Source organism: Choristoneura fumiferana, chromosome 4 (genome assembly GCF_025370935.1).
Source record: "Choristoneura fumiferana chromosome 4, NRCan_CFum_1, whole genome shotgun sequence".
Classification (NCBI taxonomy): Eukaryota; Metazoa; Arthropoda; class Insecta; order Lepidoptera; family Tortricidae; genus Choristoneura; species Choristoneura fumiferana.
In genome coordinates this window covers 7,162,901-7,179,969 of record NC_133475.1, presented here as the reverse complement: position 1 = coordinate 7,179,969, position 17,069 = coordinate 7,162,901, and the positions used below count along the sequence as shown (strand labels likewise).

Sequence of the window (17,069 nt, the reverse complement as noted above, 5' to 3'; positions counted from 1 at the left end):
CAGCTGTTGGACACTATAAAAGGCTAAAAAATATATATTGTTTATAGGTATCTTTTCCATTTTCACGTCCACATCCACCTCCGCCTCTCTTTATTACCTGTCCGTCGCCTCCACCTGCGCTACAAAGACCTCCGTTTAAACTCTAATATTTATATTATAATATTCATTCGCAACTAGCATGACGACGGTTAAGAATCAATAACCTCTAACTATCCTAGCTAAAAGATGGTGGATAGACGGTATTGGTTCTTAACCGTCGATGGCAAGCTTTATCCGCCCTGTAGGCATCGTCAGAAGGTAGAAGAGTATGGCGGGAGATCGTACGGAGAGCTGTGTCCGCCTCTACCACCGACGCGGACGCCTCAATGTGACTACGACCGCTCTGCCAAGAGCGACACAACAAAGAAGAGAGGCATCGTAATGCAATTACCTACTTACTTACCTCCATTTCTGTACGCGATCAGACAACAGGTCCTCTCTAATAATCGATTCATAACAAGTATTTCGAGCTTTAAGATTACATATTTATGTCTGTGAAGTAGATAGGCGAATGTCAGTTACTGAAGAAAAACTGAAAATCTAGATTACTTATGCTCATTGCCGCCAGAGAAGAGGTACCTAATGGTTTTCGAATGTTTATATGAAAACATCCATTGTATGAAAATATTCATATCAAAATGACAATTTTATTAAAAGTACCTGGGCGACCGAGCTCCGCTCGAGTTAAAACTTGGTATCAAGCGTTTTCCCACAGTCAAGGCCAAGCTAGATCGATTTTTCATCCCCGAAAACCCCCTACATACCTAAGGCTATAGTTGGTTTTCCATAGTACGTTGTAACGTGGTGTGTTACAACTCGTTTCTTCCTCCTAACTCTTTGTACTGTCTGGTTTAGCACACATTCTAAAAAATAAAATTTAAATTAAAATTTCCTTTTCAAAATTCCACACCTGTTCGATTTACGTCAAGTAGCCATTCTATTCAGAGCCTCCGAGCTGAACAGATACCTGCCTTTTATCCTAGATCCTATAAATTTCCTAAAACTCCTTGACTAGGTCATTACTACAGCATCAGCCCTTACATCAAATGGACTTGGGTTTTTTTGTGAGTACCTCTTATAGTGAAAAATAGATTATTTGCTGAGTATGAGCATCCTAATTTGTGACAGTTTTTGACTTAAGTATTTTTTTAAAGATTTCTTTTAATGTGTTTTTTTCGGGATGTATTCATACGATTTGCTTCAAATTTTGAAATGATGTTCTTTATATAGATTTGCATTGCCACCCAAAAAACTAATACTAGTCATCATAAAAGAACAAAAAAGACCAAATAAAAAATACACATATTTTTATGTGGTTGTGAAGTAGTGACAACTCTAGATTTTTTTCTCAGAATAGACCATAATTATATTGGCCTAGACTGGTTTTTCTTAATTGCTTGTAATGGCATCAATTCTGCAAATTTTCAGCTCTTTCTTCTGTTTTGTCCCACTACAGTACGAGTAGTATTTGTAATACAGTTGGTGTACTACAGTAGTTTTTAATTTTGGCCATTATTCGTTTTTTTTAATTGAGTCCTTCTAGTTCAAACACCAGCCTTAAAATTTATTGTTATGTAAAAAAAAGTTTCGTTTCAGAGTGATGTTATGATAAACCTATAGCTTACATTTACCTGCACTTTGTACTAGTCAAACCCTGTTAAGAAGATTACGCGAAGCTTAAATGTCTCACGATAATTAACACTGTACAAGCAAAATGCTTCAATAAAGTGCTTAAACAATCTTTTAAGGGTGAGAGTCGTGCATTAATTAGTAATCTCAACAGAATCTTGTTAGCCTAAGTAGTACTTTGCGCTACATGATAGGGCACCGCAATTCTAGCTTTTAACATAACATGCTGCCGAGAATTATTATTTTGAGGGTAGAACAACCTTGCACAAGGTCAGTCTGGATTGCTTGCTAATCCTTGCTCCATCTTATTTACTCCTGCCGTCGAGCAGCAGTACTTGCTCTGCCGTGTGCCGACGTGATGAGTAAGATAGTTGCCGTAGTGTCTTAGCCCTATGTTAACAATGCGTCGTTAATACGTTAATACGAGTACGATGGTGGTCATTTACCACCAGTTGACATGTTGATTTGCCACCTCATGTTACAAACCATAATCGACTTAACTTAAAATAAAACTAGAGTTATCTTCTCTTTAATTCTTGAAGCGTTTCGGGCAAAAAAGTAACAACTAGCTAATTTTACATTTACTAAACTCCAATAAAACTATTTTCAAACAACGTCGTGTCAAATATTTTAACTCACCTAAAAGTTATAATTTCAAGTTTGAGACGGTGGTCACTACACTAGACAGGACATACCTACATACAAACTTATACAGATAAATACAATCTCAAATTAATGTATACAACGTATGACATAAGTAGTAAATTCAAAACTCGCCCCATGGTTGTGTGAGCCCAAATGAAAATCCCTGCAGTTTTCATCCTCCAAATTCATTGAAGTCTTTGACGAGTTACACTTTGAACATCGGCGCAATGCACTGAAATATTTGTCAATCTCAGTTAAATATGCTTTAACAACCTCAGCTAACTACTGGCTGAAATATGGCTGAAGGTTCTCGAATGACGACCACGAACCAGAAGGCGTGGCATTGAGAGGCCGCACTAAGTGTACTGACGGCATTGTGAGAGTTGCGAACAAACAATGGATGCATGTGGCCAGTTAGCGTTGGTATCTATCTATACATATAATAAAGCTGAAGAGGGTCGAAAGTCTGTACAATCACCAGCACCAATATCTGACACAACAAGCGTGCATTATATACGACACGCATATATCACGACGACGACGTGCATATATCTGATACGACTATTTCTTGGGCCGGACGGACGTCTCAGATATTTTTGCACGCTCCGCTGTGGCAGATATATTAAACTAGATCATAATAGTAATTCATGTCCCGCGGGAATTTTACAATTTCTTGGGATATAAACCTATATCGTGTATGAAGTCGCGGGCAAAAGAAACGCATAGTACTTTAACGTTTTCCAAAATTCCACCCCTGAATCAGCGAAACAGGGTTGCAAAGTTGGTAAGAATTATGATTAATTACGTACCTACCTATGTTATGTTGATTTTTGAATTCCAAAATTTGCACCACCTGTCTAAAACAACCTTTTTCTATATTTGTATTTCCATGTAATCCTCCGTAAAATCAATCAAAACACGAAAATAGGATCGCAGAAAGTAAATGAAGCTATGTTACCCCAAATTTAACGTGAGCGAAGCCACGGGCAAAAGCTAGTGAATTAATATAAAGCACTAAGTAAATTCATACTAAACAGTGAATCACGCGTACCAGTCGCAATCGCTTGTCGCATTCGCTAACAGTACATTACAATGATACCCTAAGGGATGCATTTTGTTCATCAGTGGACATCTTCAGTGATATCTTGCTCGTAGGTAATCAATCCCTAACGCCCCCTCACGGAAATCAAACCCAAACGTAGCACTAGGTTATTCAGTCGCCCTAATATAGGTAGGTACACTTCCAGCGTATATAAATAACTTCACAAATTTTACAGCCACACAATAAATCCTGACCATGGCCACAACAACGTAGCGTTAAAGTTTGACCAACAAACGCTACAGAACGTTAAGTGAATTTTTCCACGCCAAGAGTTTTCAAGCTTGCCTTTGTTATCTCTTTGGGCCCGTTGTGGTTTGAAGACTGAGAAATGGCCTGTTATTTTACCAAGTTGTACTAAAAGTGACATTAATTATTTATTAGACACGCTGTTTATTTCTTTAGCGTATTTTCAGCAAGTTGTCCTATTCACGTACCTGTAGTTATTATACACTTGATTATACAATTGCTTACTATGTTCAATGAAGATACATCGTGTTATATTGTATTGTAACGCGCAGTGAGATTTAGGTTTTGCTTTTTGCACACATGGCAAATATAGATAACAAAATGCTGGGTTGGCGACGAAAAGTGATCAAATGTCAGACGCCCTATTAGCATTGCCCCCGAGCACAGGGCGGCCACGCCGTACAAAATACGCGTTCTTGAATCTACATAGGCACGACGACGTCTGTACACGCGTCAATGTGTGCGTAAGCTGCACAGGGCTGACTATTGCAAAACCCTATAGTACTATAAGTGCTAACAATGACATTTAAAGGTACTCATATGTAGGTATGGCTTAGATATGTGCAAATAAATGTAATCGTTAATCTTACCTATTTCGAGGGTATTCTGGCAAAAAAGAATAAGTGCATTTTTTTAAAGTTACATACATAGGCATACTTGATGTTTTCTGCTTTATTTATCTAGCAAAACCGTATAAAAAATAAATATTGTGCACTTATCCGGTTCTGCCAGAATATCCTCGATTTATTCAAACCTACTTAAAATGTGTCTGTCTGCGTATTTTAAGCATTATTATTTTCAATTACAATATACGATATACGTCTACAAACTTAAAAGAATCATTCGGTAGGTAGGTATTTCATGTACGAGTATTTATCGCGTTAATTTCAGAAATCACTATTTATATTTGTTTATTTAGAAAAAGGAAGTAGGTAGGGTACCGTTACGATTTCGCAAAATTATTGCTCCCGAACTTAGTGCCGTGCGGTCCACATACATCGCGTCGCGCACCCGACTGCTTTCCTGCGGTTTTCCTGCAATCTGTGCTTGAGGGGTGGGGTAAGTAACTCGAACCGGTGCGGGGCGGAGCGTGGCCATTCTGTACGTTAGTACTATTATATATTCTGTGCCCCGAGTAAATTCAATAACACAGAACAACAAAATAGCAATTAGATTTTGAAGTGTCATAATCAAAACAAAAATTTAAAAAAGTTATAGCTGAAATTACACATTATCAAATACTTTTCAAAAGTTGTCTTTATGATCTTGGTCGACATACGAGTAAAGCTATTGTTACATATGCTAGTTACTAGCACGAAAGAATGCTACTATTGAGCAAATGCTACCTACTAGCTATGTTTATAGGACATGCTTTTTAGTGGCTTACTATTTAATAGCGGGCCCTGCTATCTTTGAGCATGCTAGTTGATGCGGGGGTGGAAGAAGGAAAGGTAAAAGCAAGTGTGAACGCGTTTGCTTAATGAAATGAGCATGCTAGTATAGGTTGTGCATCGAAAGTAGAAGTGAATGATAATAAACACAGCTACAAGAAGTAATTATTGAAAAAAAGAATGAATAAAGTGAATGAGTGAATGTAAATTTTCTTAAATAAAAATATAATTATAAATCTTCCTATTTATAGGAATACAGGATTTATTCCTCTTTCTAGCTGAGAGAAGTTTTTTGGATGCATTGTATCGTCAGCAAAAGGATAATTTTATTCAGTTCCATGCGGATGGCTGTTTGATTTTCCATGGTTTTGTTTGAACTGGCAGAGAGCACGCTATCAAAAGGCATGTGTATCGGAGTGTTTGCTTGGAGAAGGTATTGCTAGCAAAAATGTTAACATTCGATGAGCAAGCTCATTACTAGCATATGTAACAGTACCTTTAGTTTACTATAATTTAGTGATCCCAGCCTATATACGTCCCACTGCTGGGCACAGGTCTTTTTGAATATTAGACATTTTATCAAAACGTATCATTTTAAGCTAATTGTGAATTTAACTGTGTTCTCAAAATGGTTAATTTATACAAATAAATTTTTAGCTTCATGTATGTACCTAACGTCTGATATCTTGGTCATTTTGAGGCTTTAATCCACGATTTCATGTATTAAGAATTCATTTATTGCTATAGGTATGCAGGAACTATGTAATTTATTGCTATAAGTATGCAGGAACTACGTAATTTATTGCTATAGGTATGCAGAAACTATGATATTTATTGCTATAAGTATGCAGGAACCATGTAATTTATTGCTATAAGTATGCAGGAACTATGTAATTTATTGCTATAAGTATGCAGGAACTGCGTAATTTATTGCTATAAGTATGCAGGAACTATGTAATTTATTGCTTTAGGTATGCAGGAACTATGTAATTTATTACTATAAGTATGCAGGAACTATGTAATTTACCAAGATGCAAATACCCTTTTTAGGGTTCCGGAGCCAAAATGGCAAAAACGGAAACCTTATAGTTTCGCCATGTCTGTCTGTCTGTCCATCTGTCCGCGGCTTTGCTCAGGGACTATCAATGCTAGAAAGCTGTAATTTTGCACGGATATATATATGTAAACTATGTCGACAAAATGGTACAATACAAAATTCTAAATAAAAAAATTTTAGGGTACCTCCCATAGACGTAAAGTGGAGGTGTTTTTTCGATTCAGTAATTTGTTTGCGAAATATTCAACTTTAAAGTGCAAATTTTCATGAAAATCGAGCGTCCCCCCCCCCCTCTAAAATCTAAACCGGTGGGTGGAAAAAATCAGGATGGTAGTTAGTATATCAAACATTCAAGGAAAACTATAAGGGCTAAGTTTGCTTGAGAATTATTAGTAGTTTAAGAGTAAATAGTAGCGTAAGGTATAAAATATACCTAAACTTAGAAGATTCCGCATAAAATACGAAATCCTTAGAAAAATATTATACTTTATTTTTTCGTTATGGCTACGGAACCCTATTTTGGGCGTGTCAGACACGCTCTTGGCCGGTTTTTATCCTTCTCAGTATTCTATCTCCATACCAAATGTCATCTAAATAAATCAGTTCAATGGCTTTAAGCATGAAGAGGTAACACACAAATAGATTAAGTGACTTTTTTATAATATTATATTGTATAACTCATTTTTGTACTTACATGAAAGTAACAATTTACATTGCAAAATCGATGTACAAATGCGAAGTTATCCCATTGCATTCTCTAAAAGTTAACCTTTGAACGGTTGACAGAACAACAGAAACAAGAATAGTCACCTTACGAAAAGTTAATTAAAAGAACCGAAACCTAAAATTTAAACCTAAATAAATATAGTCGTAAAAGTATAGTCCACAAAATATGAATTGACCATCACTGTAAGCTTCACTAAATACATAATAGTTACCGACTCATATTTCCTGAGCTTTATACACATATAAATAATACTGGTAAGGATCTTTATCCTTACCAGTATTATTTATATGTGTATAAAGCTCAGAAAATATGAGTTGGTAACTATTGGTAACTGTTGGTAACCGAATCTTTATTCGGTAATATTCCAGCCAACATATTAAATAGATAAAAACAACTCAGGTTCTTGATTCCGTAGCGAGAATCCAATTAAAGTGCCCCATTTTAATCCGTACCAATACAAATGTCAGACTATTTTACCAAAAGGCCCACTTTGACCGCAAATCACTCACCCTGTTGGTATTGAATTTATTATTTTGTCGAACTGATTTAGGATTCCGCTCTAACGGACACCGGGACGAATCTTATTAAATCACACCTGCGTTTCATTTACGGTAAAGTGTAATCCCAGCTTTAGATACCATACCATAGTAATAACACGATATCGGTCCGTGCAAAGGGTTTTCCAGGCCGAGTGAGAGTTCCCCCACTAACGTCGATAAGGCAAAGGCTGTTATAAACACAGGGAAGCTTAACGTAGGTACTATTTTACAGCTTAGATGGGCTAAAGGGCGTTTTCAAAAAAAGTGTACTTACTATTTTTTACTTTTAGAATTTTTGGATAAAATATGTTTTTTCCCACTCAGAATCAAGAGCACAATCGATTCCGATCGTTTAAAAAAATGTACCGATTATTTCTTACAAAATTTTATGATCCATTCTGAGTGTATGAAAAAAACGTCGCAAAACTCTTTTACTATGGCAATAATTTTTTGGGGTCATTTTTTTTAACTATCGGAATCAATTGTGCTATTGTGAGGAAAAACTATTTTTTGTCCAAATTTTCAAAATAAAATAAATTGTACACATTTTTCCAAACCGAACTAAAACCAAGATGTTTCTGGAAAATTGCATAAGTACGTTTTGATAATAAAATTCCAAAAAATATTATATTACTAGCTTTTACCCGCGGCTTCGCACGCGTATCTAAACTATTCGGTCTGGTAGTTGCAAATTGAAATTTTCGGGATTTTAAAAAAATCCCCCGGAAATTTCATATATCGTGGTCTTCACTGAGGTTGTGTTGTGAATAACTGTACAAAATTTAAGACTCTAAACCCAGTGCTGAAACTTCAAAATTTTTCCCTATCCAAATTCAAATTCAAATCATTTATTCAATAAGTAGGCCGCAATGTGCACTTTCACACGTCATTTTTTAAACTACCAGCGCTTTCGGAAATACCATCATTGCCAAGAAGAATGCGCCGCAAGAAACTTGGCAGAAAGTCATTTTTTCAATATAAAATAATTACAAATAAAATACTTAGAAACTAACAGTATACAATTAAAGAAAAAAATACAAAATAATAATAATAATACAGGGATGTATGGGGTCCCTTAGTTACAAAACTATCCCGTGGGAATATCGGGATAAAAAGTAGCGTATGTGTTATTCCAGACGTCCGGCTACCTACATACCAAATTTCATGCCTCTAAGCCCAGCGGTTGTTATTTCGAGATTTTATCCCTATCCCGTGGGAATATGATGAATATCTGTATAAGGCGTATCATATAATTAAAAATTATATCACGGATATATATACACACACACACGGACACACATATACGGATCATCCCAGCCTATATACGTCCCACTGCTGGGCACAGGCCTCCTCTCGGAATGAGAGGGCATATACGAATATTTGAAAATAATTACGATCCCCATTAGCGATCCCTTACTTCAAAATATAGCGAATCTACTGTGTTAAAAAAAGTCATCATCATCATCAACTTATAGCAGTCCAATGCTGGACACAGGCTTCCTCCAAAAAATGCGCAAAATACTCTTGATATAAATTATTAAATAAATCATTAAGCACAATTAAATCTATTTTTACAAGCTTTTATTTAGTTTTCCCTGTCCCGTTGTCTGTCTGTAATCAAATCTTGCAAGTTAAATTCGACCAACTTCCAGTAGTTGGATTGACTTGAAATTTGGTAAACTTATGTAAATTGCGTGACAATACAATAATCTGGTAAAGAAATCCTGGTAGTCCAGCCAGGATCGTCTCCACAGGACGGAACTCTTCAACGGTTGATGGCATCAACTTGAAACTTGGTATGCAAATGTAGTTTGGAGGACAATACACGTACAGTCATCGAAAGTACAGTCCGCGAAAAGAAGCTTGAATTAAAAATTATTTTTTTACCAAAAACTTGCTTAAAAATATTATACCTCGCGGCCTCGTTGAGTTTTTGCCGGATTCTTCTGAACAAAGGTTTTTTCGAACCGGTCGGTGGTAGATTTTTGACATTTATAAGTGCTTGTTATACTTAGCCTATGTAAATTGAATAAAGATATTATATTTGGAATTGACTTTGAGTTATAGGGCCGCATTGACTTATATTCTACGTTAGTATATGTATATATCGATGTAGGGCCGCCACAAAACTGCGCAAGTAAATGCTGATAGACTAACTAGATTCTAACTGAATTTGAGCATAAAGTGGGAATTTAATGTTGCTATTTGTAATTACCACTCCATAACAGGAATTTGTCCGTATAGATAGATGTTTGTCTTAAGTAAATAAGTTCTAAAAAATAAACCGGCCAGGAGCGTGTCGGACACGCCCGAAATAGGGTTCCGTAGCCATTACGAAATAATTAAGTAATATTTTTCTAAGGATTTCGTATTTTGTACAGAATATTCCAAGTTTAGGTATATTTTATACCTTAGGCTTAAACTACTAATAATTCTCTTTAACTTAACCGTTATAGTTTTCCTTGTAAGTTTGATATACTTACTACCATCCTGAATTTTTTCAAATTTTTCCACCTACCGTTTTCGATTTTAATGAAAATTTGCACTTTAAAGTTGAATATTTTGCCAAAAAATCACTGAATCGAAGAATCGTTTTAGCAACCCCCTAATGGTTTTAAGTGACCTATCCAACGATACCCCACACGACAAGATTGGATGAGAAAAAAAAAACCACCCCCACTTTAAGTCTATGGGAGGTACTCTAAAAAAAATCAGCTTTAGGGTGGTAGAATGCATTTTATTCTGAAACTGAACTATTCAGGACTTATTTAAAATCCTGAAACATTTACAGTTACAGAATAAATTAAATGTCGCCAAATGCAACATTTGTGGAACAAATCATTTGTAAAAAAATTTTTTGGTTAGACTTAATTGACACACCAAAAACACATAAAATACAAAATTTGCTAATTGGATCAGACGGTATCGCACGTGACTACGTTTTCTAATTACTTTTATCTACTTGCTGTGCGCATCACACTTTCACGTTAACGTCTGTCAGCAAACAGCAAACCAAACCGCTCTCATCTGTTAGGAAATAGTTAGTCGCTTAATACGGTTAGGAGAGATTTTATTGAGTCGATTCACAAGAGCTGGCATGAGTGAATTGAACGAAAGTAAAGTCATTTGTCAATGTATAAGGAACATCCTAAAATTTAAAGGTTAAGAGGTACACACTTAACCCCTCGTATGCATAAGACACGGATCCGTGTCAAATTTAAGGCTATCGTTTTGTATTTTTTTTTATTTGTGCTTATTAAAACAGATGAGACTAAAATTCAGACTAGATTTTTTTAGTTCCCGCATACGAGGGGATACAGTCACCAGCACCATCTATCTGACACGATAAAAAATGCATAAATATCTGATACGACTCTATTTCTAGGACGGAAGGACGTGTCAGATATTTTTGCACGCTCCGCTGGGGCAGATATTAATGCTGGTGACTGTACCTAATACTTCTTCGTTATCCAAGAAAAAAAAACTTACAATCTGCACATTATCAGAACCATGCAGCAAAACATATGGTAAAAGATAAATTTAAGTTATTCAAGGTCCAATACAAATATTTTACTAATCATGGTATGGGGTTGTAAAATCCATGAAATCACGGTAAAAAGATGCGAAATTCATACAAAATTTAGCTATTACAGTTGCAAATAATTTGCTGAAATGAGACGGGATTATCTTAGTCGATATTATCACTTATTAAATCAACCTGTATTTAACCATTTTGTGATGCACACATAGACAACATCACTTTCACTTACCTATTCAATTTATTCCTGCCAGCTTTTATCCATCGATCTGTAAATACATAGGACTACTAAAAGAATGTTCTTCTCGACTCGGACTAGGTTTTTTTTGTTGTTTAAGGCACAGATATGTAATACACCAAATATGAAGCTATCATTTTATGTTGTATTTGCGAATTTTGCCGCATGTTTATTGTGACATTGTTCTCTAGATTGCTGAGCATTGGTAGAGAAGATGGGTATCAGAAGCTACGTACTGTATTATAAAACAAAGCGTGTGTAAATATGTATGTAATTATGTATGGAAACTATTTGATGTTTTGAGAAATATGTTCATGGCGGTTTAATATTTTCAGTACTTACTGTTTAAATTCATTTTGGAATAATGCCAGCTGTAATGCAATGACCCATCAAGTCTTACAGCCACATTTGACTAATTTAGTCTTCTATGGTTATGTACGTATTATATTTTTTCTAAGTACGGGTATTTCCTACTAAGGGTTGTAACTAAATAGTCACTATACCATCAATGTATATTTATATTCACTTCTAACCTGTAGGATTTCGTGTTTCATTAATAACCTAAACTAAAATAACGTTAACGAAAAAAACATTATTCTTCCTATTAGCAAAAAAATAAAAATAAATTATCTTGCCACCGAAAAACTTTTTTTGTATTAGCTTATTTTTCTTTTGAACTTATTGAAAAATTAGAACGAGATCAAATTATATAGTTCCACTGTCGTTTAATTTTAACACAATTATGAATAAAATTCTTAGCAAAAGTTTGTTATATCATTTTTATTGAATCATTTTTGCAGCACAATAAAAAAGTTAAATCATACACTCCAAATATGAAAATTGTTTTAGCTAAGCAAACAACCAAAGAAGCTTCATCTTTTTAAACAATGTGTAAAGGGCACGGTTTTCTGGACCGACGAAAGAATGATGAGCATAATAAATCACAACAATCAGTCTCACTCTTCCTCTCAAGTTAATAACTTATCTAACTTACCTAAAGCATTTTAGCACATCAAACTAAACACTTCCCTTTTTTCACTGAACGATCAAAGTTTATTTAAGTGGATGTTTTCACTTGGTCACGCGGATCGGTTGGTTTTCGCCAATTTGTTTTTGTTTTCGGTGAAAGTTTGGCCGAGGGCGTGGAGGCGGGCGGCCGAGGCGCGGCAGACTCGTGACTCAAGACCAAATCGCTGTTAGGGCGGGCGCGCATCGCGCAACCACGTGCTACACTTACGGTACACCTATGTAATGTTCGACAAGAAACCGTGGAAATATTTCGATGAGAAGGTTACTATATATTTTACTGACGTAGCTACTAAGTTTATCCTATTTTCTACTTTATACTTAGTAATAAAATTAAAAATAAGTAACAAATGTTCTGATTTTAGAACGCGTGTTAATTACAGTAGGAATGAAATTATAATATCTTTAAAAGATGATTGAAGAATGAAAAAATAAATAATTTAACCAGGTGTTTATAAATTTTATTGAAAATTTTATAAATAAGTGTTATGAAATGTAAGCCTTATATAAGTTTTTGTACTTACTCGTAGCTACTATCAGATGAGAACCTTAGTATAAATTATCAAACTGCCTCAAATACCTTCTCTAAAATGTCTATCGGCTCATGGAATATCAATGTTTTGAATGTGGTCAAAAACATAATTATTTCCTGCTCTTCTCACTGATAAAAATTGAAAATCATTTACTTATTCCATAAACATAACCGCCCACTGCTTGTCCCCTTTAAATGTCAGGCAGACGCCGCTGTGGACGTAGGTTGCAAGCTGTCGGCGCGGACTATTTGGACAATTACCACTAACCCAGCCTAGGTTAGTAATTTAATCAAGCATCAAGTACATTACGTGCTTTTGGTTTGACACACCTTATCCTTATTATTGCAATTTACAATGAACTTGCTACTCAATAATATTACCAACTACTTAATAGACATAAGTATAGTCTAAATCAGCCTTTAGGGTGTGGGTAGGTTCGCTGCACTCTACACTAAACCCCATAGTGAGTAGTGAGTCATACAGTAGTCATATTTTACATAACCGCCAACGACTATTGCATGGTTACTTCGAATGTTTCACAAAGAAAAAACCACCAGCTTATCGTATCATTATTAATTGGTTTTTATATCTTCCTGTTCAATACGCAAAACTTTTTATTCCATATCTGGGCCTCTTCAAAATTTGATATTGTGACTTTTATTACAGGGCTATAAACATAAGCCAATAATGTTTCAGCCTCTCGAGTGACGAAACAAAGAATAAAAGAACAAAATATAACGACATTTTGCTTATTACTTTATGGCAACATGCGTATGTTATTTGCTATCGGTCGGGCGCTTATGATTAGTTAGTTCAGAAGAGCGTACTCCTACCTTAAAGGCCGGCAACGCACTTGTGACTCTTCTGGTGTTGCAGGTGTCCATGGGCGACGGTAATCGCTTACCATCAGGCGATCCGCCTGCTCGTTTGCCCCCTTATACCATAAAAAAAAAAAGCGCCTAAGTATTTAAGCACTTGGACCAACCAGAGGCCGTATTGTCTAAACCGCTGATGTTCGCGATCACATTCACCATCTCTTTCTACCTTCAGCTTATTATAGTGTGACAGAAAGAATTAGTGAAACAATTGTGATTCCAAGTCTGTTAGACAATAAAATAAGGCCTCTGGTGAAGGTTGCTCCTTTTGAGAGTACCAGGAAGGCAGAAGTTTGAGAGAAGTAACGACGGAAAGCGTGCTACTAATTCCCAAACGAATACCACGACCGGTTTGTCGAGAGTGTAGTGCTTTGGAAGAAGAACTAGCACCAATTGAGACAACGGTACTAGTGGATGGTGACGTGTGATGGTACCAGTGGAGATCACAAAGATTGTAAGATATGTGGAGGAGATATTTAAACTTTAACACCATGGTATGTTAGGCAATTTTGTGTAAGAAAAGAGGCCCGAAAAGTGTTTTTTTTTCTTGATTATTCCGTGTATTGGCTACTGGCTAGCTGAACGCTGTTTGGTGACTGGCGAGCGTCTCGATTCTCGATTAAGCCATGAAAAGATAATTCGCTTTCCGCCCCGCCAGTTCCAACCAAACGGTCAGTGTGCGCGTTTTCTGCACATAACGTGCGGCAACACATGCTGAGTGGAGGCTCTATTCTGTGTCCTGTAGGGCTACTACAAAACTCGAAACTCGAAGCGAGAGCGAGAACTTCGAGTTTCGTAGTAGCCCTGCTGCCGTCATCGCGTATTTTAAGTGTTTCTATTGTAAAGGTACACCCGCCATACTGACTCTCACACTGAGCCCGCGTGGGAACTTCGGCTCAAATCTTCTCATTCTTAGAGGTCTGTGCCGGCAGTGACACTTAAATAGGCCGAGATGATGATGATGACCCTAATTGACGATATTCGTAAAACCTACTTCAAGCTTTGACTGTACAACTGTTGAATCATTCCACAAATCACCACTAATTAAGTCTCACTTTAATGTTGCCTTTGCATTAGCGAGCATCTTAAAAGGTACATAAGAATGTTTTTGAGTTAAATTTAATTCCGTCTCATTTGAGGATCTGTTACGTAGCATTTTGGATTCAGTCAATGCAAGAAAAAAAACGAAGAGTTCCGTAAATGAAATAATGTTAAATTGGTTACTTTAATAATGTTAAAGTGTATTTTTTGCATATGTCAATCATAGTGGTTATGTTCTTAATGTGTGAGAATGTCTGTTTTTCATCGATATCTTATTTAAAGTAAATTAAATATTTTGAAAACCACATGCAATAAAAAGACCTCACCCTCCATTTAGAAAACGATATTTTCCATCTTCGGTGCTCCTTGAATATTCAGCTTAACTAAAAAGTTCGTAGTTATTTTAACAACGTCAATGTAACGTTAGTTGTTTACGAAAGACACTGGCCTTCAAAATTTATTAATACATACCTAATTATATTTCTTCTAATTTCCGTAGGTAGGTACGGTTTGATTTTTGTCCCCTCACTTCGGTTACGGAATCTTACAAAAGTTTGGGGAACGAATAAATATGAAACAGGGAAGAAATTCCAAGTGTACGAGTATTTCACTGTACTTTTGCAATATACAGCGGTAAATGAAACAGAACACTCAAGTCACGAGGGTGAACAAATTGCAGTCTTCAGAAATATACTTCATCCGTAATTGAACGTAAAAGCACGGGTTAAAAGAATTATCTTTATTTTGCCCGCGATTTTATTCCTGGAAGGGAGAAGTAAAATTTAAGATCTTTAGTACGAGAAGTACCTAAGGAGGTGCCCATTTATAACTTTTGTACACACTTCATTAGGATTTTCTGAATGATAAGTTATTAGTGACCATATGATTTGAAAGCTTATATAAATAGGTCTTTGATCATATCTTCAATTGAACGTCTGTCTTTGGATATCTATATATCAATTAGTACATTTCATCACAAAGTTACATTAACATGCATTTAAAAGCATTTCATTAAAGGTTACATTAGCATGATACATATTCCTTAACTACCTACGCCCTTTTTCAGAAACACTAACCAAACCACCTATGTACGGTCTAGGAGACCACGAGTTTTAAAGAATATGCAATAACTATACAAATTTAGTTTAAATATATAAAAAATTAATAAGTTCAGTAGTACTTCTATTCTTACTATAAAATTACTTACCATAAGGGAATATGAGATCTCAAAATATAGGAACATAACATAAAGATTATTATTAATATATTGTCCTAATCTGACCTTCCTGCTTCAGTGTTATATTCTGCATTCATATTACGAAGACGCATAAACTCCCACTCATATGTTACCGAAGAATGTTGACTTCGGTCGATTGGCATTACAGGGTTACAGAGCAGATGTCGAAAAAGTACGAATTCAATAACGAATGCCAACTTCCGCAGGAGATGGTCCTGAAAGAAGTAGATCCAATACACATATCTATCTCCGATATATTATTTGGACTACTTTTCAAGCGGTTCTAGCATGATAATCGCTTTAATTGCGATGGCAGATGACTCAATGTAATTTTGCTCTAAGGCTAACCTAACCTAACATAATTAACTCTCGTGTCAGAACGCGAACCCATTTAAGACCTACATATATTTAATTATAGGAACAAACACAATCTGTTCAAATACCGGTTTCGTGTAAAAAGTAGGAGATAAGGTATTTGACTCACTCAACCCTCCGCCATAATGGCCTCTCATTCGTTCTTATGTATTCATCGTTCTCGTTATTCCACGCCAAATCTTGGAGATTTTGAAATGTAAATAATATTTGAACCTGCATGTTTAATTCCAAAATAAATTGATTTAAATAAACTTTGCTATTTTCAAAGCAGTCACGTCAAATATCACGTCTTTAAATATGCTTCCATGACAATTAAGTAGATACTGTTTTTATTTCAATGCTATTTTCCTTTTAACTTTTTTTTTATCCTTTATTATCTATTCACCGATTTTCTATTGCACCTATTTAAAACAGAACTATAATAAAATTAGAATTTCAAAATTAAGTGGTAGTGTATTTGCCTATCTTTACGGTAACATTAAAATTGTCCAGTGTTTTGATTTAAAATTATTTATTTGTTTCCTCGTCGTAACTTGTCCAACTAATTGCCACCTGCGAATTGAAATTCAGATAAATTGTTAACTTAGAAAATATTTTAGACAATCAAGCACCTTTGTAAAGTTAACCAAATTAAATATTAACGACTAATTAGCGAGACGCAATTCTCCAATTAAAATTGAAGACCTTTCTTCTCCTTTGAAGTCCAAGTGCAAAAGGAAGATATCTCTTCAAGTAGGTACGCCAACTAAACTTATTGTTCAAAAAGACTGACTACGCGAAAAGAAAAACCGCTGGACCAGGCAGCAGCACGAATTGCTGAAGACCTAGGTT

The 17,069-nt window shown here is 35.6% G+C and overlaps 1 protein-coding gene across 1 annotated transcript in view; it reads right to left on the bottom strand.

Annotated features, from left to right (window-relative positions):
* LOC141427388 (RYamide receptor-like) overlaps positions 1–12,309 on the bottom strand; it is a 46,496-nt gene extending 34,187 nt beyond the window's left edge. The window contains exon 1 of the mRNA XM_074086746.1: positions 12,146–12,309. The gene's annotated coding sequence lies outside the window, so the exon portion shown is untranslated. The remainder of the gene's footprint in view (positions 1–12,145) is intronic.
* Between the last annotated feature and the right edge of the window lie 4,760 nt (positions 12,310–17,069).